The sequence below is a fragment of the Triticum urartu genome, chromosome 5 (genome assembly GCF_003073215.2).
Source record: "Triticum urartu cultivar G1812 chromosome 5, Tu2.1, whole genome shotgun sequence".
Taxonomy (NCBI): domain Eukaryota; kingdom Viridiplantae; phylum Streptophyta; class Magnoliopsida; order Poales; family Poaceae; genus Triticum; species Triticum urartu.
In genome coordinates, this window is record NC_053026.1 from 334352395 (window position 1) to 334378381 (window position 25987).

The following is a 25987-nucleotide window of genomic DNA, read 5'->3' on the forward strand; positions in this document are numbered from 1 at the left end:
GTAGAGTTGCAATCTCAAAGGATCAACACATGGATAAAGTCATGCTTGTTGAATCCCTTGGCTTCAACTTAATGTCCGTCTCAATGCTTTGCGATTTGAACATGATTGTAATGTTTGGAAAATATCGCTGCCTCGTTCTAATGGAATCTGACAAGTCTCTAGTGTTTGAAGGGTATAGGAAAGATGATTTGTACGTGGTAGATTTCTCAGCAGGACCACAGCTTGCCGTATGTCTTCTAGCAAAAGCTTCAGAATGCTGGCTCTGGCATCGGAGACTAGGGCATGCTAGCATGAGGAACCTCCACACCCTTGCAAAGAAGAAGCATGTCATAGGCATCGAGGGCGTCAAGTTCAAGAAAGATCACTTATGCGGTGCCTGTGAAGCAGGAAAGATGACGAGGGCCAAACATCCCTCGAAGACAATCATGACAACCACTCGACCCTTCGAACTGCTCCACATGGATCTTTTCGGTCCCACTCATTACTCAACTCTTACTACTACTTCTTGTCTCTATGGCTTTGTCATTGTTGATGATTATTCTAGATATACTTGGGTGCACATAATCCTCTACAAGACTGAAGTGCAGGATGTCTTCAGACGCTTCGCCAATCGAACAATGAACAATTATGGCACCAAGATAAAGCACACCAGAAGTGACAATGTCACTGAATTCAAGAACACTGGCCTTGATACATATCTTGATACTTTGGGCATCACACATGAATTCTCAGCTCCGTACACGCCATAGCAGAATGGCGTCGTCAAACGCAAGAACAGAACACTCATAGAGATTGCCAGAATGATGCTAGATGAATACAAGACTCCAAGAAAATTCTGGCCTGAAGCCATTGATACTGCATGCCATACAATCAATCGTGTTTATCTTCACAAGCTTCTGAACAAGACATCTTATGAGCTCCTTACTGGCAAGAAGCCAAATGTCAGTTATTCAGAGTATTTCGCGCCAGGTGCTGGATCAAGGATCCACATCACACTTCAAAATTTGCACCAAAAGCACATGAGGATTTTATGCTTGGATATGGAAAGGATTCGCACTCCTACAGAGTCTTCAATCTCTTTCATTATAAAGTGGTTGAAACAGTGGATGTGCGGTTTGATGAGACTAATGGTTCACAAAGAGAGCACCTCCCAAATGTGCTAGATGAAGTTCCATCCAGCGAATCAATCAAGCTAATGGGAACTGGAGAAATCATACCCTCTGAAGCTCAACCTGAAGAGGAACTTATCATCTCCGCACCTGATCAACCTGAAGACAATGCTCAGCCTGAAGACAATCCCACTAACAATGACAATGATCAGCAAGAGCAAAACCTTCGCCTTGTACATCCTCGTGTTGCCAATGAAGTGCAGATTGAGAGATAATTGATAGCATCAATGCCCCTGGTCCGCTCACTCATTCAAGGGCAACTCAGCTAGCAAATTTCTGTGGGCACTTCGCATTTGTCTCAATAACATAACCCAAGAAAGTTGAAGAAGCCTTCATGGAACCTGAATGGATTCAAGCTATGCAAGAAGAGCTTCAACAGTTTGAGCTGAATAATGTATGGGAACTGGTTAAGCGTCCTGATCCTCCGAAGCACAACATAATAGGCACCAAATGGATATACCGCAACAAGCAAGATGAGCATGGTCAAGTTGTCAGAAACAAAGCTCGTCTCGTTGCTCAAGAATATACTCAAGTGGAAGGCATTGACTTCGATGAAACATTTGCTCCTGTGGCTAGACTGGAAGCCATACGCATACTGCTAGCCTATGCAAATCATCATAACATACTTCTATATCAAATGGATGTGAAGAGCGCCTTTCTCAATGGCAAGATTGAAGAAGAAGTGTATGTTGCACAACCGCCTGGCTTTGAAGATCCAAAACATCCTGACATGGTATACAAGCTCAACAAGGCACTGTATGGCCTCAAACAAGCCCCTCGGGCTTGGTATGACACACTCAAATACTTCCTGAAGAGCAAAGGCTTCATACCTGGTTCCCTCGACCCTACTCTCTTCACGAAGACATATGATGGTGAACTGTTTGTGTGCCAAATATATGTGGATGACATCATCTTCGGCTGCACCAATCAGAAGTACAGTGAAGAGTTTGGATATATGATGCAAGAGCAATATCAGATGTCCATGATGGGAGAGCTGAAGTTCTTCCTCGGTCTTCAAATACGACAGCAACGCAACGGCATCTTCATATCTCAAGAGAAGTATCTCAAAGATTGCCTGAAGAAGTTCGGTATGCAAGACTGCAAAGGCTTCACGACGCCAATGCCAGCCAAACATCATCTGGGTCCCGACGACAATGGTAAAGAGTTCAATCAAAAGGTATACCGCTCCATGATTGGTTCTTCACTTTATCTATGTGCATCTAGGCCAGATATTATGCTTAGTGTTTGCATGTGTGCTCGATTCCAAGCGGCAACAAAGGAGTCGCATCACTTAGCTGTGAAGCGAATTCTTCGATATTTGGCTCTCACCCCAACTCTAGGATTATGCTATCCAAAGGGCTCAGAGTTTGATCTGGTTGGATTCTCGGATGCTGATTATGCTGGTGACAAAGTGGATCACAAGTCTACATCAGGCACATGTCACTTTCTGGGACGATCACTTGTATGTTGGTCTTCAAAGAAGCAGAACTGTGTATCTCTCTCCACTGCTGAATCTGAATACATTGCTGCTGGATCTTGCTGCGCTCAGCTTCTGTGGACGAAGCAAACACTCAAGGACCATGGCATTCATCTGAAGCAAGTGCCACTCTACTGCGACAACGAAAGCGCCATCAAGATTGCCAACAACCCAGTTCAGGACTCGAAGACAAAGCAAATTGAAATTCATCATCACTTTCCCATAGATCATGTTGTGAAGGAAGATATTGATATCATACACGTCAACACTGAAGAGCAATTGGCAGATATCTTCACCAAGCCCTTGGATGAGAAGAGATTTTGCAAGTTACGGTGTGAGCTAAATATCCTGGAATCCTCAAATGTCCTGTGATCAGGCACACATCCTATCACTTATGCATATTGATGACTTAGATGTGCAACACATGAAGTAAGGTATATCTTCAATCAATGAAGACATACATTCTAAGTGTGAATACATTAATGTGGAATTTGACTTCGGAACGCCACGATAATTGTGCGCCGTGTCTGGGTCTAATACTTCCTATACGGTGGGTAACGCCACCACCAAAGGTTCTGTTCGAAGTGTTTCACTTATGGCATTACATTTGCTATGTCTTCACATTTGGTTTGGCTTAAATTTCAACATGTCTTCATGATTATCTTCTCTATGTTGAATATATATATACTAGTGTTCTGTCCTCTACAACATTCACTTATAGCTATGTCTCCATGTTGAGTCTTTTGAACTAAGTGAATGTGATCGGACCCTAACCTCTCTATGCTCTCTATCTCAAACTCCATCTCTCCAAGTCATATGCATTCTATTGAAACTGTCGAATGTCTTCTCTGCGTCCTTGTCAGCAGAAGATACAGAGACAAACATTAAGTCAGTTTTCAATGCTCATTCCTTCACCTGAAACCCGGAGAAGTGGGAACGACCACCTGACAATCCAGGCATGCGTGGGACGTGGAACAACCCCTGATATGCTGCATGATGGCCACGTGTTCCTCAGATGTAAATCGCCAGGGGCACCTGTGTAATAACGCAGGGCCACCCCTGTACCTATAAATACACACCTCACAGCAGTCATTATCTCTTCTTCCACTCTCGCACGAACCCTAGCGCCACCGCTAGCCCTCGACGACGCCGGCGACGAAGCGCTTCGCTGCCGCAACCTCTCCGACGCCGTCTTCACGCCGACCGCGGGCATCGTCTTCTCCGCCGTCGTCGTAGGTGTCCTCCGTCGCCAAGTTAGGGCACGGACGATCGAACTGCTCGGCCTCCTCTTCCACTCCGTCTAGCGGTTCTTCGTGTGGTAAATAAAACTTCCTTTTTACAGCCCCCTTGATCCTATAGCTTCGTCACTTTCTACCACAAGCAGTTTCTGTTCACACAAGTTGGATCTCTTACATACTGCATCTCATAATATGCCTAGTATATTCACTTGTATTTCACAAAGTAGTTAGATTCCTCACTTGTACTGATCCATGGATTCGTACAAATCTGGAGCCAACTCCTTATCTATGAGTGAATGTCTTCGCACGATGAGGTCAATGTCTTCTAAACTGATTTATCTTCAAAATCTTCTGAGAATGCATATGACCTCTTCCCCTTCCCTCGCACCTTAATGCTGTCACAGGAACATGTCCGTGGGAGAATCCCTTGGTTCTCATAGTCTGCATTCATTTGCAGAATACTTACAGCATCACATAAATTCTCCCGAAGCCAGTTCCTGCTTGTCCAGCAAGCGAAAACCTTTGAAGCCTTTGAACGTATTGAAGCCTTTCAGTTTAAAGTTCATGGCTTCAGAGAAATCAGCAAGGAAGGGTGGCAGAAAGCGTCGAGGAGAAACATCAAGAGATCTTCCCGATGACCTCTCAGAGCTGTACAAGACAGATCCTGAAGAGGATTACAATCAGCGCAAGACACGAATCCAATGGATTCGACGCTATTGGGTAGGACAGTGGTTCAAGTACAGATTTGTGACAAAGGAATATGCTGAAAAGAATGCCATCAAGCGACCATGGGGAGACATACTCTACAAAAATATTCCACCCAGGACCAGAGATGAAGCCATTGAACAAGGCTTCTATCCCTGCATGGTCCGTGGACCACAGCCTGCGGATGCTGACCCATCGTCACTGCTATGGTGTCGTGACGACAATCTATTTAAGCGCAACTTCCAGTTTGCCCAGAACTCAGCGAAGCAGAACAAGAAGTCTTTGGGATTAGATTTCAACCATGGTCCCTCTGCTCCCCGTGCCGATGGAACTCGCGAAGCTGAACCCAATCTTCTTGGGCCCTTCTACAACCTTGAAGGTCTCATCACCCACATAGTGGTTCAAGGGACCGCCGTAAATGAGCCTGCAGATGACGCTGACTCAGATGAAGCGCCTGCAGCGCCGAAGCCAAAGAACTGAAGCAGCGCAAAGCTTCCAAGCCTGCCTCTGCACCAAAAATCTCACGAGCGAAGCCATTGGCAACAGCACCTCCTGAAGACAGTGTGCAGTCTGAAGATTTGTCACACATCTCCAAGCCCCAGAAGGTCAAGATGCCTCTGCCACACACCGGCCAAGAGCTGACAGCTGCTGCCATTCTGCGCAACGATGCCATTGATCTGTCCAGTGATGAAGATCTTGCAGATGACGCTCTTGAGCAACTCATGAAGAGCAAAGAAGAAGCAGAAATCTTCAATGATCTGCCTCTCTTTGACGTGACAATCATCCACAACTTCATTGATGAGTGGTTTGACACGCCAAACATCAGCTTCGAAGATCTGCAACTACCCATTGGCCTCAGTGTCGCCTTCCATGGCGCCATTGCTTCAGATCTAGCTCTCGCTCAGCGCATCGTCGAACTGAAGCAAAAGATTGACTATGAAAAGGCTCAGTTCCAGAAGCACATGGCCAAGCTCAGCGTGCAAGAGGTGAAAAACTTCAAGATTATGTTGCACGAGCTCAAAGAAGCCTTTCTCAATAAACGTGCAGAAGCTCAGGGTTCTCGGGAGCGCATGAAGAGCCTGGTTGACAAGTGTGTGCAAGGCTACAACGAAGCTGAGAAGCGCAAGGCCCTTGGGCGTCTGGGCATTGATCCCAGGATGGCTGCTAAGAAGAAGAAGAATCCCATTGTGGCCGAACCTCTCGCACCAAGGCAGGAAGTAGATCCCAATGTCTTCCCAACTAGCATGACTGGCTCGAAGCCAAAGGCCCGGTCAACCGCTTCAGAGCTGAAGAAGACGAGGACTGCTGAGGCTGAAGCTAGGAAGAGGAAACATCCTGAAGCCTCTGCTACTGCCCCCTCCAAGAAGAAGAGGAAGACCAAGAAGGAACGGTCTGCTCCCACAGAGCCCTTGATTGTTGAACCCATCTCCATGGTTCACCCTGACGCTGAACCACAAGAACGTCAACTGACTGTCCATGAGCCTGCTTTCACAAAGGCTCATGAAGCTAAAGACTTTCCAGCAGCTAATCCCATCCCTGCTGAAGACATTGGTCACCTTGACCATGTTGAAGATGATGCAGCCCTTCCTCAGCTCGAGCACCAACAAGTATCATCGCCTGTGCTAACGCACAGCGAACTCATCAGCATTGGTCGTCCTCTGACGCCAATTGCTCAGGATGCTTCATGGGCTGATCGCCCACAAGAGGAAGAAGACTTTGAGGCCTAGCCAACACCAACTCCACAGGCGTCGCCAGCGTTGCGCAGGCTTCGCAAAGGACCAAGGCCTCCAGTCTCTGCATCAGCCGATGAAGAAGAAGCCCCACAAGCTGCTACTCCCCTGTCCCACCAAGAAGCGGTTCTCGAGGAGAACGTGACTGTGACCGACCCTCCAGCTCGTCAAGTGGAGGTTGAAAATCTTGAGGCTGCCACCATCAACACCAATGAAGCCACTGACGCTGTCATGGCTGAAGCTAATGTTGAGCCTTCACCAACCCAAGCACCAGAAGTCAGTGAAGCCACTGATCCCACTGCTTCTGTTCCTGCGCCTGCTGCCGGTCCACAGTTCGACTATCATGTTGAGCACAGGCCTCAGGTATAGAAGCCAATCCCAAGATTTCCCAGGTTTCCAGGTCCTGCACCAGCACCTGGATCCTTCAATGTCAATGGCTTTAGAGCAGACAACACATTCTTCAATAGCTCCAGGAACCCCTACTCAAGGGAAAGAATATCATCTGATCGGTTCTGGAGCTATCCGCAGCGAAGCTATTACTCCTGCATTCTATACAATCAAGGTCGCATCTTCCCACACAAGCGTCTTGACATTGAAGCAATAGCTGGTCTGCCCTGTCTGGAAGAAGCTCTGGATTGCTTCAAAGAGGTTGGACTGCTATCGTTCGTCACCGACCAAGAGCATTGGAATGAAGAGTTGCTGCTCCAATTCTATGCCACACTTCACATCCGCGGGTACAACAGAGATCCGAAGACTTGGGTCCTAGAGTGGATGACAGGAAACGTTCATCACGAAGCCAAAGCCTTTGACATCATTGAGCTCATTGGTCTACCCACTCCTAGCGATCTCTATGAATCTGGCTGTCAACTTCATAGTGAAGCTGTGGAAAGCATCTTTCAGAAGCCTGAACCTAACATGAGTCAGATGCTCAGTATGATGAAGCCATTGCCCCAAGATGCTGCATATCCCAAAGAGTTCTTTGTTGAAGACCTAGAGTATCTGCCAAGGACTATTTATCACATCATAAGGCGAACTCTCTCGCCCATCAAAGGACACTCTCCACATGCCAAGCTGGAAGGTGCAATGAAGACTTTGGTCTTCTATATTCTTCATGGCAAATGCTTCAATGCACATGACTTCTTCATTCGCCAACTTGCTACATTAGGCTCTGATCTTTTTGGCTTGAAGTTCTACGCCCAATGGGTAATGCGGCTGATCAAACTTCACTCCGCTATCTCATATCAGCCATCTGCTCGCAATCATCGGATCTTTCTGCCTGATGTGGATATGTCTATTGAAGCCATCTATCCTGAGCCTACCAAGGAACCTCTAAGTCTTCAGAATGCGGAGCATCAAAGTTTTTCTCAGAACATTTGTCGGAGTTAATAGCCATGGGTAGCCTAGCCGGCCTCCCCTGGCACTTCTGAAAAATTTACGAGCCCGCCCGGCTTTCAAGAATCCAAGACGCGGGGCCGCCTTCCCCTAGCTGGCTGCGATCAAGGCCGGCTTTCGGAAGGCGGTCCGGCTTTAGCCCTCACGAGAAGGCCGACTCCAAGAAGCCGGCTGTGAGAAGGCCGACTCCAAGAAGCCGGCTCTCCGTAAAGCGGTCAGGACCGTACCCACAAAGTTTGCACCCACCTAACGGCGGTGCGACGGGGCGTGGCTACAGTAAAGCCTGCCACCCCCGAATCCCGGAGCACGCCTGGCACAGTGCGCCGTACGGGGAAGGCGTGACCCGTCCGGCGCGGCACTGTTGCCATGTTGACTCTGGCATCACCCACGACGGGCCGCCAGCATGGCCCATCGACGGTGAGCCCCCTCGAGCAGAGAGACGCCCGAAGGCGGCCACGCCTCCCACTAGTCGGCCCAAGACAGAGCCGGCTCCCCGCAGCCGGCTTGCCGCCTCCCTCGAGGAAGACGCCCCATTAAGGAGACAAGACGCCGTAAGGCTACAGCGATCGCCCGGCAGGCGGCGGCACTGTAGCCACGCTTGCCACGATGAAGCTCACGTCAACAAGATAAAGCCACAGTAACCAGCCGCAGACCAGGCCCTGGGCAGTGGGGCCTGCCTGACGACCAAGGAGTTGGCAGCCGGCGAGACCCACCAGTCGGCGGGCCCTGCAGCCGGCGCAGAAGCCGGCGAGCGTGGTCACAGACGGCTGGGCCCCGTGCCCAGCCGGATTACCATTGTACCCCCGGGGGGTAGGCCTATATAAACCCCCCGGAGCACCCATGCCAAGGGTTCGACCCCCTGCTAGTTCTAGACACCACATAAGGAGAAGAAGCAGGCTAGCCGTGCCCTTTCTTCCTCCTCCCCCCAAACAGCTCCAGGAGCGTTGTGTAGCTACTTGATTCATCAAGTGAGCATGCGGAGACCCCGCAGAGCAGCAGTAGGGGTGTTATCTCCTCGGAGAGCCCCGAAGCTGGGTAAGATCCGCCGGCATGCATGTCCTCGCCTTATCCCGCTTCTAGGCACCGGCGATGTCTTACTGGTTCCCACAAAGATAAGCCACCCGTTGGCATATGTCCCACCTACCACCCGACATTTGGCGCCCACCGTGGGGCCAGGCGCACCGTCGTCCGGAGACCTGTTCTGGACGGGAACCCTTTTCCTCCCCAGTGAGCGTAGCCAGCCCGGCACGCCCGATGGCGCTTGCCACGACGCACTACAAGGCGTCACCAGCATCTGCGCGGCAAGCGGCCTCGCCGATCTCCCCGACGAGACCTTCATCTCCGACGAGCTCGCCTCCGGTGCGGGCACCGACCACCTTGCCAGCCTTCTCGGCCAGCTCCATGTCTCCAGCGAGCCCGCTGCAGACCTGGAGTCGGTTGGCTCCACCGACCCGATGCCTGTCGACTCCGACACGGCCCCCTACGACACCTTCCCCACCAACGTCACGATCTACAACGACCCGCTTCCTCGAGCCGACGGCTGCGATGCTATCACCGCCGAAGTGATGGTTGTCGGCCACGGCGGCCTGGCCGACGAGAGCACCTACGACGCCTCGCGCGCGGCAGCCCACGACTTGTCCGCTCCTCTCCCGGCCGACGCCGACGACGAAGCACTGGAAGCACGCCGCCTCGCTCTCCTCGCAGAGGGCCGGAGGCTGGCCTCCGTAAGACGCCTCACTGAGGCCTACCAGCGCAAAGCTGACCGCGCCGCCTTTGGCACGCCGGCCCCGGGCGGGCCAAGCCGGGCCGGCCTTGTCAAGCAACGCGGCGCCGTCATCGCCGACACGCTGGGAGTCGACCGCCCGGTCTATGCCACCCCGCTCAAGAACTTGCGTGCCGCCCAGGCGGCCGTAGACGAGTTGGACGGCCTGGAGGCCGAAGACCTTCCCCACATGACCCGGCGCATCCAGCAATTGATTGACGCCGCCGCGCAGCGGCACGAAGCTGACGCTCGCGCGGAAAGCCTTCCCCCGCACCAAGAACACGGCGCGACGTCCCGGACGCCGACTACGAGCAATACCTGCGCGCGACGCAAGAAGGAGCCGGCTACCAGCCGCAGCCGGACCCGGATCTCCATCGAGCGGGACGCGGACGGTCACCCCCGAGCCATGGAATGGCGGGGCGACCCGCCTCCGCCTCCGCCCCGTGGAGAGAGATATCCCGCCTCGCCGCCAGTGGTGCACCCGACTCTTAGCGGCCGGCTGGGCCGCCGCGAAGGAATCGGCGAGAACGACGCCCGCCATCGGATCGACCGCCTGGTGCGATCCCTGGCGTTGGAAGAAGAAGACGATGTTGGCCCGCCTTGTTTTGGCCCCCGCATCCGCGACGAGCCCTTTCCCAAAGGGTTCTCGCTCCCAAGAGACACTCCCAAGTACAACGGCTCCGTGAAGCCGGAGGATTGGTTGATCGACTACTCCACCGCAGTTAGCATAGCCAACGGCAACCGGCGCGTCGCCGTGAAGTATATGCCCCTCATGCTGCAGGGCACGGCGCGGACCTGGCTCAATAGCCTCAAGCCGCGTAGCATCAACAGCTGGCTAGACTTCACGGAAGCCTTCATCCGCAACTTCACCAGCACCTATAAGCGGGCTCCCAAGCCCAGACAGCTCTCCTTGTGCGTACAAGGCCCCGCCGAGTCCACTCGCGATTACCTCACGCGTTGGGCCGAGCTCTGCAACTCCTGCGAAGGGGTGCACGAGGTGCAAGCCATAGAATACTTCACAGCCGGATGCCGAGAAGGCACCCTCCTCAAGCACAAGCTCCTCTACGACGAGCCGGCTACCCTCGACGAGCTTCTGGACATAGCGGACAAGTACGCTACCGCCGACTCCTCGATGAAGACCGAGCTCCGGGTGGACGCGTCCGGAAAGGTACTCAACCCGGCGCCCAAGACGCCGGCTGGAGAACCCGGCCGACACCCCAACTCGAACGACAATAAGCGCAAGGGCCCAGCGCCGCCTCCCGCCAGCCGGCAGGTGGCCACAGTCGAAGATGCACCGCCTGAAGAACGACCGGCGCCCAAGAAGCCCAAGGGCGGTAGGCCGGCTTGGCAGCCCGCCTTCTCCTACGAGCAAACCCTCGACGCCCCTTGCAGGTTCCACAACGGCGCGAAGCCGTCCAACCACGCGACCCGGAAGTGCAACTGGCTCACCCGAATCTCTAAGGGTGAGGGGCTCTTGCCACCTCCGCCTGCCGGCCCGCCGCCTCCGCCTCCGCCGCCTCCGGCCGCTCGGCCCGCAGTCGGAGCCGTGCATGATGAGTTCCCTGATGAGCAAGCAACCTACATCGTCTTTACAAGCCAGCCCGAAGACCGGCGTAGCAAACGCCAAGAGCGCCATGAAGTTGGCGTGGTCGCTGCCAACCCCGCCGGACACATGCATTGGTCAGAAAATCCCATCATCTGGAGCCGGGCCGACCATCTGGAGGTGATGCCGTCTCCCGGCTCTTATGCTTTGGTCCTGGAAGCCACCCTTGCAACGGACAGGCGCGCCGCCCGCTTCTCCCGTGTGTTGATAGACGGCGGGAGCAGCATCAACATCCTGTATCGTGACACCCTGGAGAAGCTGAGCGTCAAGACAAAACAGCTCACGCCCACTCAGACAGTGTTCCACGGCATCGTACCCGGCCTGTCCTGCGCCCCCATTGGCAAAATCAAGATTGATGTACTTTTTGGGGACAAGGAGCATTTCCGCCAGGAAGCGATCTGGTTTGAAGTGGTGGACCTGGAGAGCCCTTACCATGCATTGCTGGGCCGACCTGCCTTGGCCAAATTCATGGCGGTTCCCCACTATGCATACCTCAAGATGAAGATACCAAGCACCAAAGGCGTCATCACCGTAGCCGGTGACTACAAGAAGTCCTCCGAGTGCGCAGCGGCCAGCAGCCGGCTGGCCGAGTCCTTTGTGATTGCTGAAGAGAAGAAGATGCTGGACCGAGTCGTGGCCATAGCCGGCAAGCAGTCGGCCGTGTCCCCTGACTCCAAGGAGCATGATGCTCAAGGATCTTTCCAGCCGGCCAAGGAGACGAAGAAGATACCTCTTGACCCCGAGCATCCAGAGAGGTTTGCCGTCATCGGGGCAAACCTGAACAGCAAATAGGAAGGCGAGCTCGCCGATTTCCTCTGTGAGAATCGGGATATCTTTGCGTGGTCCCCCAAGGACATGCTGGGTGTTCCGAGGAAATTCGTCGAGCACAAATTACATGTTCGAGAAGACGCAAAGCCAGTCAGACAACCCCTCCGCCGGCTGACGAACTTCGGCTTGGTCGCCGCCTCCCGCAGAGGGCGCGCTCCCACGCGCCTCGTTGCTGGAGGCACGGTCGGCCTGAGGTCGGCTGGTTGTTCCACCAGCCGGCTCGACGTCTCCGTCGTCCTCGTCTTCGTCTTCTTCGCCCTCGTCGCTGGAGGCAATCTCCTCCGCCGAGTCCTCGCCCACCGCCGGGTTTAGCCCGAACCACTCCTCCGGCTGAGCGACACCGTCATCATCGATTTCGGGTGCGAAAACGCTGATGTCGGTGCACTCGGCGATCGTCGAAGCCCGCTGGGCAATAGCCGGCCTCACCGCTTCCAGCTCCGCGTCGGCCTCCATCCGCCAAGTGCGCAGCTGGTCCAGGCTCAGCCCTGGGTACCAAGCCCGAACGAATTCGAACGCCCGTCCGGCTCCGAGGCAGGCCACTGACGCTTTCCAAGCTTCGAAGCGGCCGACTGCGACTTCCAGCCAGTCGGCAGTTCGGCTTGGACTGCGGGGGATCGCCTCGCCGGGCCAGAGGGCGGCCAGCACTTGCGCCTCGGCACGTTGGAGCCGGCGAAGCATCCGATGAGCCGGCTGCAACCGTGCCTGGACAGCCAGGAGCTGCTCCTCGAGGGTCCGGTTTGCATCCAGCGCGATGTCGGCCCCCGCTTGCAGGCATGCCTCGCGATGGGCCTCAATGCTTTGGGTGGCGAAGGCGGAGTAGCCCAGGAAGTAATCTGCAAGAAACAACAAGCAACAGCTCAAAATTAGTCAAAAGACCCAGGCGACAAGGGGCAGGAGAAGGGCCGAGGAAGGCAACTTACCGTCGATCAGGTCCTCGATCCGGCCGAAGCCTTGGTCCAGAGCTCGCCGAGTCTCAGACCAGCTCGCCGCCTCCATCTCATATTCCGCTAGCAAGGTGGCTTCACTTTCCCGTGCCGCCTGCAGGGCCGCCTTGTGGCTTTCCTCTTGGTCGGCCAGCTTCTTGTCCAGGCGAGCTCGTTCCTGGACCAAGGCAGCGCACTCGGCCTCTTTGGTGTAAAGGGCGGCCTTCGCTTCGCCAAGCTCCTTCCTCAAGTCGGTGTTGGCCCCTGAAGACAAAGAAGAAGAAAAATCAATAAGAAAAGAGTCGTCAAGAAAGATCCGACCCGACTGCGCAGCAATCAGCCCGGATCTCGGGGACTACACCCAGTGGGTGCGCTGACGCGCCCCCACAGGAGACAGACAAAACCAAGTACTTACTTCGGCTGTCGGCCAGGTCGTCGGTCCGCCGGCTCAACTCTCGAGCCTGGGAGTCGAAGGCGGCAGCATGAAGGTTGTGGTATTCCTATAAATTCAGAAAAAAGCAAAGTAAGAAAGCCGTCGAGAAAGATCCGACCCGACTGCCCAGCAGTCGGCCCGAATCTCGGGGACTACACCCAGTGGGTGCGCTGACGCGCCCCCACGGAAGAAATCAAGAAAGCAAAGCAGCCAAGAGCGAAGGACTCACCCGGATAGTGGTTCGCGTCGACAAAAACTCTTGGTTGAGCTGGTGCAGCAGGGCGGCTTGAGCTTGTAGCCGGCTCCGGACCCCTTGAGCCGCCGCATCCAGCTCGCCGGTCCCCCCGCTGGGAGTCCACTCGGACACGGCGGTGCTGGCCGCATCCAGATCTCCCGCCGGCTGGCCTGCGCCCGCGGCTCAGTGCAACTCCGGCGGAGCAGCGCCTCCCCCAGCACGCCGGCCCGTCGCCAGCTGCACCTCGAGGCCGGCTCTGCTCTCCGGCTCACCTCCGGCCGGCTCCTCTGGCGCCGCTGACGATTGACCGCCTTGGCCCGCTCTGGTTGGCGCCGCAGGCGGCGCTCTCCCCGCCAAGGCCACGGGGTCCTCCTCCCTCTCCAAAAGCGGCGGGTCTTGGACGATCTCCTCCGCCAAGGGCAACGGGGTGTCGAGGGCTACGGCTCGGAGAGGAACGGCGAGCAGCGGAGGCTGGCTGTGCGAGCTTTCCGCCTCCGTCTCCGCGGTAGCCGCTTCCCTCTGGGCCTTGGCTACCGCCTCGGCCTGCTCCTTCGCCGCCTGGGCGGCCGCCTTCTCCGCCGCCTCGCGCTCCTCCTGCGCTTCGCGGGCATTCCGCTCTGTGGCCTCCCTAAGATCGGCGCGGGGGTCCACGCGGCGGGAGCTCGAAGACCCTCCAGCCGGCCCCACGACGGAGCCGCCCGGGCCCCACTCAAGGGAAAGCGGCGCCCTGTCCAGCAAGCAAGGAAAAGATAAGAAGAAATTCGAAGAAAAAGAGAACGATGACGAGAATGCGGCACGGCAATTGAAGACTTACGCCGAGACCGCTTGGGGCTGTTTCACGGCCTTGCGGAAGCGGGCCGCCTTCGCGGCCGCCTCCTCCCGCTTGCTCGCTGCGGCGGAAGGCTTGGACTTCTTCGGCCGACTGCCGAAGAGGCCTAGAGCGGCCCGGCCCTTCTGCGCGCCGCCGGCAGCCGGCGCGACAGACAAGCCCGCGCCCTGTTGGTCGGCCGACGGCTGGCGACGCGGAGCGACTTCGGCTTCGAAATCGTCCGGCCAGTCCTCGAAGCTCGCGGTGAACCTTGAGCCCCCGGGCTCGGCACTGTCCCCCACAACGGCGTCTTCCATGGCGGCCGCCCCCAAGTCCGGGTCGTCAACGTCATCCACCGTGCGGTCGGGGGCGTACTGGCGTTCAATCCCCGCCACCCCAGCCGGCGGCGCAAGAAGAGGGTTCTGCTCAAAGGACCGACTGGTCAGAAGCCGGCCATCACGAAGCCGGCAGACGACAAAAAAAAGAAGATAGAGAGAGAAGCTTACCGTGGGCGGAGGATTGGCGCGAGAATACGGCACCTTGCCGTATTGCCAGTCCCCAGCGAGCTTGCAGTTGGCGATGTAGTTGACCATGAGCGCCACCTCCGCGTGGGGCATTTCCCATGTGCTCAGCCAGCTTGGATCGAAGCGGCTGCTCATCTGACACATCATATGGGGCCGGCTCTGGAGAGGGAGAATCCGGCGCTCCACGAAGGCGGCCACCAAGTCGGCCCCGCGCAGGCCTTCTGATTGAATCATCACCCGAAGCCGGGAGATGGTGGCGTTCCCGGCCGGAGACAACGACCGGGACCAGAAGCTCCACGAGGGCTGCCTCCTAGCCGGCGGGCCGGCTACGTAAGCCGACAGGTTGATGTAGTCTTCTCGCTCAGCGACGTTCTTCACATAGAAATAAGATCTCTGCCAGACCTTTACCGACTGGATCAGGGGGATGGGCGGGAACGGATTGTTCTCGCTCGCCCTCCTCATGGCGATGAAGGCTCCGCAGGGGGCGGGCACGCCGGCGACGACTGTGCCGAGCTTGCTCTGGAAGAACTCTCCCCAGAGCTCCAGCGTGGGGAGCAGCCCCAAGAAGCCTTCGCAGAGGGAGACGAAGGCCGGCAGCAGCATCACCGCATTGGGCGTGAGGTGATGCGGCTGGAGGTTGTAGAAGTCGAGGAAGGAACGCAGAAACCCGCTCGCCGGGAGGCCGAAGCCGCGCAGGCAGTGCGAGCGGAAGACGACCTGCTCGCCCTCCTCCGGCGCCGGCGAGATCTCCCTCGCGGGCGCCAGGCGGACCTGTACGCGGTCGGCACCGGGCAGGCGCCGGGTCTGGCGAAGGAACTCCACGTGGTCTTCATGGACGTTGGAGCCGTCCCAGGAGCTTGACAACGCCATGGGAGCGAGGTGGCGTGGAGACGCGACGGCACCGAGACGGGAAGCTACGGCGGCAGCGAAAGGAAGAAGACGAGGATTAGGAGGGACGGAGCGGGGGGGGGGAGCGCGCGAACCTCTGCCGCTCTCCCTCCTCCCCCTACTTATAGGCTCACGTGGCGGAGCCGAGGAGGCGCGGCGTGGGGAAGCGTGGGGGTCGATCGTGCCCACTCCCCACGTCCCGCGATTATCGAGCCTTAACGGCGAGACGAAAACTGCCTCGAGAAGGCGAGCGGCCCTGTGGGACACGGGAGATCCGCGCCCGGACCAAGGCTCGCGAGTGGCGGGCCCGGGCCTGCGGCGGCGTCCAGTCGCGCGCGTGCGCTCGCAGGATCCTACCGCCACGTGGCCGCGAGAGGGCCAGTGGTCAGCACGCAGGTCCCCTCTCCCCCCGCCTACACGGGGCTCTCTGAAGTCGGCGTACTCCCACGAAGCCGGCTCTTTAGGATGGGAAGCTGACCAAGCTTCTCGTCCCCTTGCTCACCTTAGAGCTCGATCAGCTTCGTTGACTACTGTCGGAGTAAATAGCCATGGGTAGCCTAGCCGGCCTCCCCTGGCACTTCTGAAAAAGTTACGAGCCCGCCCGGCTTTCAAGAATCCAGGACGCGGGGCCGCCTTCCCCTAGCTGGCTGCGATGGCCGGCTTTTGGAAGGCGGTCCGTCTTTAGCCCTCACGAGAAGGCCGACTCCAAGAAGCGGCTGTGAGAAGGCCGACTCCAAGAAGCCGGCTCTCCGTAAAGCGGTCAGGACCGTACCCACAAAGTTTGCACCCAGCTAACGGGGGTGCGACGGGGCGTGGCTACAGTAAAGCCTGCCACCCCCGAATCCTGGAGCACGCCTGGCACAGTGCGCCGTACGGGGAAGGCGTGACCCGCCCGGCGCGGCACTGTTGCCATGTTGACTCTGGCATCACCCACGAAGGGCCGCCAGCATGGCCCATCGACGGTGAGCCCCCTCGAGCAGAGAGACGCTCGAAGGCGGCCACGCCTCCCACTAGTCGGCCCAAGACAGAGCCGGCTCCCCGCAGCCGGCTTGCCGCCTCCCTCGAGGAAGACGCCCCATTAAGGAGACAAGACGCGGTAAGGCTACAGCGATCGCCCGGCAGGCGGCGGCACTGTAGCCACGCTTGCCACGATGAAGCTCACGTCAACAAGTAAAGCCACAGTAACCAGCCGCCGACCAGGCCCTGGGTAGTGGGGCCTGCCTGACGACCAAGGAGTTGGCAGCCGGCGGGACCCACCAGTCGGCGGGCCCCAGTAGCCGGCGGGGAAGCCGGCGAGCGTGGTCACAGACGGCTGGGCCCCGTGCCCAGCCAGATTACCATTGTACCCCCGGGGGGTAGGCCTATATAAACCCCCCGGAGCACCCATGCCAAGGGTTCGACCCCCTGCTAGTTCTAGACACCACATAAGGAGAAGAAGCAGGCTAGCCGTGCCCTTTCTTCCTCCTCCCCCCAAACAGCTCCAGGAGCGTTGTGTAGCTACTTGATTCATCAAGTGAGCATGCGGAGACCCCGCAGAGTAGCATTAGGGGTGTTATCTCCTCGGAGAGCCCCGAAGCTGGGTAAGATCCGCCGGCGTGCATGTCCTCGCCTTATCCCGCTTCCAGGCACCGGCGATGTCTTACTGGTTCCCACAAAGATAAGCCACCCGTTGGCATATGTCGCACCTACCACCCGACAACATTGAAGGAGTTGAAGCAGTCACTCGTGTGTATCCTTTGGCTGGAACTACACGTGCACCACATCCTGCTCTTACTGAAGCCACCAACAGCACAACTGCCCAACGACCCAAGAAGCGCACTCGTGTTCTTAATGACCGAAGCTTCTGGTGTCTCTTCATCAGAAACAGGATAGGCATCATGACTGGCTGAAGCATCAAATGCAAAGCCTCTTGGTGGATGTCAACCGCATTCGCAATCTTGCCACCAAGAATGCTTTTGTTTCCCATGAAACCTCTCGACGCACATGGAAGGGGCTGACGCTGATGTGCTCTGAAGATGATCTTCAAGAGGATGGCTTCTCTGAGCGCTTCAAGTTTGACTGCACACCTCCTCGAAGGGCAGTGCTGCGACAAACTCCATCTCTTGAAGACTCTGAGTTCTCTTCCTCTGCTGCAACTGTGAATGCCAGAGTGATCGAGGATGAAGACGATGCTACTTCACTGCCACCTCCTTCAGCACACTTCGACACTGCTCCAAGTTCTTCTGCACCGCCGAACACCATCGACGACCCTGCTGCTTCACCTACTCTTCATGGGAACGAGTAGATGCTCTATGTCTTCAAGCCTTTTTGGTCCTTACTGACAAAAGGGGGAGAAGCATATGAGTTTGATAGTCTTCAAGCGGGTCCATATGGGCGGGTGCTTTATATTTTGCTTCGTGTTTACAACTCTCGTTTTGATACATTTGGTTCTTTGAGTTGTAACACTTAAACTCGATGGCCGTCTGCTACTTATTTGCCACTTTGTGATGCGATGATAAATTCCGCATGTGCGATGATAAATTCCGCACTTAGATCATTTTGCAGACGTCCGTTTTCCATTATGCATGTCATTATCTTCACATACCTTCACTTGCATAGTGGATTGTCATCATAAGTTGAAGAGGGCCTCCACAAGCACAACCTGCCATGTGCATTTGCATTCCAAAAGCAAATTACTTATATGCACATCTTCAGGGGGAGCCCTTGCAACTTATGAAGACAATTCCTTATTCTTTACAATTTCACATATTATATTCCCCGTTGAAAACTTCAACTAGTTTGTCATCAATCACCAAAAAGGGGGAGATTGTAAGTGCATCTAGTGCCACCCCTAGTTGGTTTTGGAGTATTGACGATAAACCTAGTTGAGGGACTGATGTGTTTGTGAGAATTGCAGGATAACACAGGTAGAAGTCCCTCATTGATTCGGTTTTCCTACCAGAGATGACCCCTAAAAATGTATGAAGACATTGATGTCAAAGGTGGTATATGAAGATATTCACATTGAAGACTATGACAAGAGAAGACATCGCATGAAACCTATGGAGCTCGAAGACTTAGATCTTTCGTAGTTCTTTTTCTTCTTTGTTGAGTCATAGGAACCACCATACTGTTAAGTGGGGTCCAAGAGAACCAGTCAGAATGACTGAAGTGATGCTTAACCAAAACCTATGTCTTCGAGTGAAGACTATGAGAGCAAAACTTGTCCAGAGTCGGACAAGTCAGCTTTGCTTGTAGCCCAAGTAAAGCTGCCGCATGAGTTTGAAATCTGACCGTTGGAACACGTGTCAGTTCCTTAGTGACCCAGGGTCATTTCGGACAAATCAGGCCGGGTTGCCTAGTGGATATTAATAGCCCACCCCCTACAACCATAAACGGTTGGCTGCTCAGAGTTAGAGTACGGCTTTTGTCGTTTGAGAGCAACCCACCTCGAAGCCTTTGAGAGAGAATTCCTTGCGAGGATAAAGCCCTAACCACCTAGAGCCTAAGAGTGTTAGGCATCACTTAAGTCTTCTTGTCTGTGTGATCTGAAGACTTATTACACTTGAGGACTGTGAATCCTCCAGCCGGTTAGGCGTCGCGTTCTGAGCATCCAAGAGACATTGTGGATTGCCAGTGAACGAAGTCTGTGAAGGTTTGGGAGTCTACCTTGAAGACTTACCAGAGTGATTGGGCGAGGTCTATGTGACCTTAGCTCAAGGAGAATACGGTGAGGACTGGGTGTCCTGAGCTGCATGTTCAGGACTGGGTGTCCGGGACTGTATGTCCTCAGGTTTAAATACCTGGCCGCCCTAACCAGACGTACAGTTGTCACAGCAACTGGAACTGGTCCAACAAATCATTGTCTTCAACGAGTCACTGGTTTCATCCTTCCCTTCCCTTTACTTACTGTTACTCCTTGTGAAGTCATTGTATGTTTGCACTATCTTTTGTCTTCACTGAGTGACTCCGTGTTCTGGTTGGCTTCATAACATCTTCCTACCTGATCCTTACTACATTGCTGCTATTAGTCATTGTGCTCTCACTCCATTGAATACTTGACTATGGTTTGCCTAGTGTAGTCTACCTTCCACTGCATGGTAATAGGTTTATTTCTATCGTTTGTCTTTGAAACTTCCACGTTTTGAAGACTTTCATAAAAATCGCCTATTCACCCCCCCCCTCTAGTCGATATAACGCACTTTCAATAGCGATGCAGTCCAGGGTGAGACTTTTCTCCCCGGACAGATCTTTGTGTTCGGCGGCTTCGCACTGCAGGCCAACTCGCTTGGCCGTCTGGAGCAGATCAGAAGTTATGCCCCTGGCCACCAGGTCAGGTTTGGAAGCTTAAACTACACGGCCAATATCCGCGGAGACTTGATCTTCGACGGATTCGAGCCCCTGCCTTGTGCGTCACACGGTCACGATGAGTATGATTTAGCTCTACCATCGGACAGTGTTCAGGAGATCGCGCCGGCAGCTGCTCTGACCCTCAATTCGGAGCCAGTTGTGCCATCCATGGACGGGTGGATGGACCCCTCCACGGAAGCCTTATCGTCAGTGGCAATCGAGCCGAACATCAACCTTACACTGCACGAGAGCCGTGTTGTCAAACTGCCGGATCCTTCTCCGGCCATGGACTCCGAACCGCCTGCGCCCGTTCCTAGCAAATCCGATTGGGCACCGATCATGGAGTTTACCTCCACGGATATTTTTCAGCACTCGCCCTTTGGCGACATACTGAACTCATTAAGGTCTCTCTCCTTGTCAGGAGGATCCTAGCTGAACTATGTTCGGCAGGATTGGGATGCGGATGACGAAGAAATTCGCTGCCCACCCACCACCCACTTAGTAGCCACTGTCGACGACTTAACCGACATGCTCGACTTCGACTCCGAAGACATCGACGGTATAGACGACGATGCGGGAGAAGAAGAGGAACCACTGCCCACAGGGCACTGGACAGCCACCTCATCATACGATATATACATGGTGGACACACCCAAAGAAGGCAATGGTGACGAGACAGCGGAGGATGACCCCTCCAAGAAGCAACACAAGCGCCAACGTCAGCGGCGCCGCTCTAAGTCCCGCCAAAGCAAAAGTGGTGATGCCGGCACCGGAGATAATAGCACTCCGGATAGTGCCGAAGATGGCAATAATCCCCTCCAGCACAATTTAGGGCAGGAGGATGGAGAGGCCAACCCTCCTGAGAGAGCGGCAGATGAGGAGGATGATAATTACATGCCTCCCTCCGAAGACGAGGCAAAGCCTCGACGATGACGAATTCGTCATGCCAGAGGATCCCGTTGAACAAGAGCGCTTCAAGCGCCGGCTTATCGCCACGACAAATAGCCTTAAGAAGAAGAAGCACCAGCTTCAAGCTGGTCAAGATCTGCTAGTTGACAGATGGACTGAAGTCCTGGCGGCCGAGGAATATAAACTCGAACGCCCCTCCAAGAGTTACCCAAAATGCAGGTTGCTACCCCGACTAGAGGAAGAAGCGTATGATGCGGCTGACCGGCCACCTTGTGGCCGCGACAGAGAAGCATTCCAGCCAAAAGCTCAGCCTGCACCCTGACGCCATTCAAATAAAAAGGCATGGGAAAATACGCCAGACCTGCGAGACGTATTGGAGGACAAAGCAAAACATGCAAGATCGATCTACGGACCAAGAGGGCGCGCCACTACGCGAGACGATAATCGTCATGCCGGATACAGTAAAAGTAAATCCGGCCGGGCCGAGTACAGTGGGCAAAACTCATTGGAGCTACGTCATGATATAGCCCAGTACAGAGGCGCCGCACACCCCTTATGCTTCACAGACGAAGTAATGGATCATCAAATCCCAGAGGGTTTCAAACCCGTAAATATAGAATCATACGACGGCACAACAAATCCTGCAGTATGGATCGAGGATTTCCTCCTGCATATCCACATGGCACGCGGTGATGATCTACATGCCATTAAATACCTCCCACTCAAACTTAAAGGGCCAGCTCGGCATTGGCTCAATAGCTTGCCAGCAGAGTCCATTGGCTGTTGGGAAGATCTGGAAGCTGCATTCCTCGACAACTTTTAGGGCACTTATGTGCGACCACCAGATGCCGATGACTTGAGCCACATAATTCAGCAGCCAGAGGAATCGGCCAGGAAATTCTGGACACGGTTCCTAACAAAGAAAAATCAAATCGTCGACTATCCGGATGCAGAGGCCCTAGCAGCTTTCAAGCACAACATCCGTGACGAGTGGCTAGCCCGGCACCTTGGTTAGGAAAAGCCGAAATCTATGGCAGCCCTCACGACACTCATGACCCACTTTTGTGCGGGAGAAGACAGTTGGCTGGCTCGCAGTAATAACATATCAAAGAACCATGGTACTTCGGATACCAAGGACAGAAATAGCAGGTCACGTCGCAACAAACATAAGCGCCGCATTAACAGTGACAATACTGAGGATACGGCAGTCAATGCCGGATTCAAAGGCTCTAAACCCGGTCAGCGGAAAAAGCCATTCAAACAAAGTACTCTGGGCCCATCCAGTTTGGACAGTATACTCGATCGTTCGTGTCAAATACACGGCACCCCAGACAAGCCAGCCAACCACACCATCAGGGATTGTTGGGTGTTCAAGCAGGTCGGCAAGTTAATTGCCGAAAACAAAAATAAGGGGCCACATAGCGATGACGAGGAGGGGCCCCGGCAGCCGAATACCGGAGGACAGAAGAGGTTCCCCCCACAAGTACGAACGGTGAACATGATATATGCAACCCACATCCCCAAGAGGGAGTGGAAGCATACGCTCAGGGATGTATGTGCGTTGGAGCCAGTCGCCCCAAAGTTCAACCCATGGTCCTCCTGTCCGATCACCTTCGATCGTAGGGACCACCCCACAAGTATCCGTCATGGAAGATTCGCCGCACTGGTCCTAGACCCAATCATTGACGGATTTCACCTCACTCGAGTCCTTATGGATGGCAGCAGCAACCTGAACCTGCTTTATGAGGACACAGTGCGCAAAATGGGTATAGACCCCTCAAGGATCAAACCCACAAAAACGACCTTTAAAGGCGTCATACCAGGTGTAGAGGCCCATTACACAGGCTCAGTCACACTGGAAGTGGTCTTTGGATCCCCGGATAACTTAAGAAGCGAAGAGTTAATCTTCGACATAGTCCCGTTCCGCAGTGGTTATCATGCACTGCTCGAGCGAACCGCATTTGCGAGATTCAATGCGGTACCGCATTATGCATACCTCAAGCTCAAGATGCCAGGACCTCGGGGGTCATTACAGTTAATGGAAACATAGAGCGCTCTCTCTGAATGGAGGAGCACACTGCGGCCCTCGCAGCGGAAGCGCAAAGCAGCCTCTTAAGGCAATCCACTAGTTCGGCGTTTAAGGACCCGGACACCTTCAAGCGCGCCTGGAGTAATCGGCAATAGGACCGCCTGCCACATTCCGAGCTCGCATAGCAATGCGGCCCCCACCCCGGCCCAAGCCACACAGCGAAACTCGTGCCACGCGTACATAATTACGCATTAAAAATACCATGGGCACAAGTAGGAAGGGGGCACAATTGCGGCACACCCCAAGACGCGGCTTAAACCGCACTAGGGGCTTCCCTCTTTGTTATTTTTCTCTCTTTCAGGACATTAATCTCTGGAAACCCTGTCCGGCAGCATGACTGTCGAACACATGATGCAGCAACCAAGGAGGCAGAAAGCTACAGCACACCATGGAACTCCCAGGTGGATTACGATAACGAGTGAAATACTTGCTTTAATACTATTCCTCAGCTTGCCCTTGGAGGGGACATAGTCCTACTTTTTGCTTCTCGCACTACCTGTATCATTCTGCTCTAACGCACGTTTTTTAAACAATGCATTGCATTAAGGCTTTTATTGCATTCTTCCTTTTTATATATATATGTTCATTCGTGACATCCAGCACCCGTACACTCTGGTACGGCCAATACGCCAGGGGCTTAAGCATACCCCATAACACGGCATGAGAAGTCCGAACACTTTCGCAAGTGCGGCACCCCGAACTTATAGCACTATATGCATCAGCTCCGAATCATGTCTTTGGTCAATAGTTGTGTTTGCCCGGCTCCCATGTTTTGGTACCTTATGTTCCGCTATATCGGCTAAGGTAGCACTGGGAGAACTACTACGAATGTGCCCTGGTTCTGCTGGGCTAAGTGTTGGGGAACGTAGTAATTTCAAAAAAAATCATACGCACATGCAAGATCATGGTGATGCATAGCAACGAGAGGGGAGAGTGTTGTCCACGTACCCTCGTAGACCGAAAGCAGAAGCGTTAGCACAACGCGGTTGATGTAGTCGTACGTCTTCACGATCCAACTGATCCAAGTACTGAACGCACGGCACCTCCGAGTTCAGCACACGTTCAGCTCGATGACGTCCCGCGAACTCCGATCCAACAGAGCTTCACGGGAGAGTTCCATCAGCACGACGGCGTGGTGATGGTAATGATGTTGCTACCGACGCAGGGCTTCGCCTAAGCACCGCTATGATATGACCGAGGTGGAATATGATGGAGGGGGCACTGCACACGGCTGGGAGAGATCAACTGATCAACTTGTGTGTCTAGAGGTGCCCCCTGCCCCTGTATATAAAGGAGCAAGGGGGAGGCCGGTCGGCCCTCTATGGGCGTGCCAGGAGGAGGAGTCCTCCTCCAAGTAGGAGTAGGACTCCCCTTTTCTACTCCTACTAGGAGGAGGAAAGGAAGGAGGAGAAGGAGAAGGAAGGAGAAGGAGGAAAAGGAGGAAAGGGGGGCCGGCCCCCTAGTCCAATTCGGTTTGGGCTAGGGGGGCCGCGTGCCCTGCCTCCTCTCTTCCACCACTTGGCCCATGAGGCCCATTACTTCTTCCTCGTATTCCCGTAACTCCCCGGTACCCCCGAAAATACCCGAATCACTCGGAACATTTCCGATGTCCGAATATAGTCGTCCAATATATCGATCTTTATGTATCGACCATTTCGAGACTCCTCGTCATGTCCCCGATCTCATCCGGGACTCCGAACTACCTTCGGTACATCAAATCACATAAACTCATAATACAATCGTCACCAAAACTTTAAGCGTGCGGACCCTACGGGTTCGAGAACTATGTAGACATGACCGAGACATGTCTCCGGTCAATAACCAATAGCGAAACCTGGATGCTCATATTGGCTCCCACATATTCTACGAAGATCATTATCGGTCAGACCGCATAACAACATACGTTGTTCCCTTTGTCATCGGTATGTTACTTGCCCGAGATTCGATCGTCGGTATCTCAATACCTAGTTCAATCTCATTACCGGCAAGTCTCTTTACTCATTCCATAATACATCATCCCGCAACTAACTTATTAGTTGCAATGCTTGCAAGGCTTAAGTGATGTGCATTACTGAGAGGGCCCAGAGATACCTCTCCAAGAATCGGAGTGACAAATCCTAATCTCGAAATACGCCAACCCAACAAGTACCTTCAGAGACACCTGTAGAGCACCTTTATAATCACCCAGTTACGTTGTGACGTTTAGTAGCACACAAAGTGTTGCTCCGGTAAACGGGAGTTGCATAATCTCATAGTCATAGGAACATGTATAAGTTATGAAGAAAGCAATAGCAACAAACTAAACGATCAAGTGCTAAGCTAATGGAATGAGTCAAGTCAATCACATCTTTCTCCTAATGATGTGATCCCGTTAATCAAATGACAACTCATGTCTATGGCTAGGAAACATAACCATCTTCGATTAACGAGCTAGTCAAGTAGAGGCATACTAGTGACACACTGTTTGTCTATGTATTCACACATGTATTATGTTTCCGGTTAATACAATTCTAGCATGAATAATAAACATTTATCATGATATAAGGAAATAAATAATAACTTTATTATTGCCTCTAGGGCATATTTCCTTCAGTCTCCCACTTGCACTAGGGTCAATAATCCAGATTACACAGTAATGATTCTAACACCCATGGAGCCTTGGTGCTGATCATGTTTTGCTCGTGGAAGAGGCTTAGTCAGCGGGTCTGAAACATTCAGATCCGTATGTATCTTGCAAATTTCTATGTCTCCCACTTGGACTAAATCCCGAATGGAATTGAAGCGTCTCTTGATGTGCTTGGTTCTCTTGTGAAATCTGGATTCCTTCGCCAAGGCAACTTCACCAGTATTGTCACAAAAGATTTTCATTGGACCCGATGCACTAGGTATGACACCTAGATCGGATATGAACTCCTTCATCCAGACTCCTTCATTTGCTGCTTCCG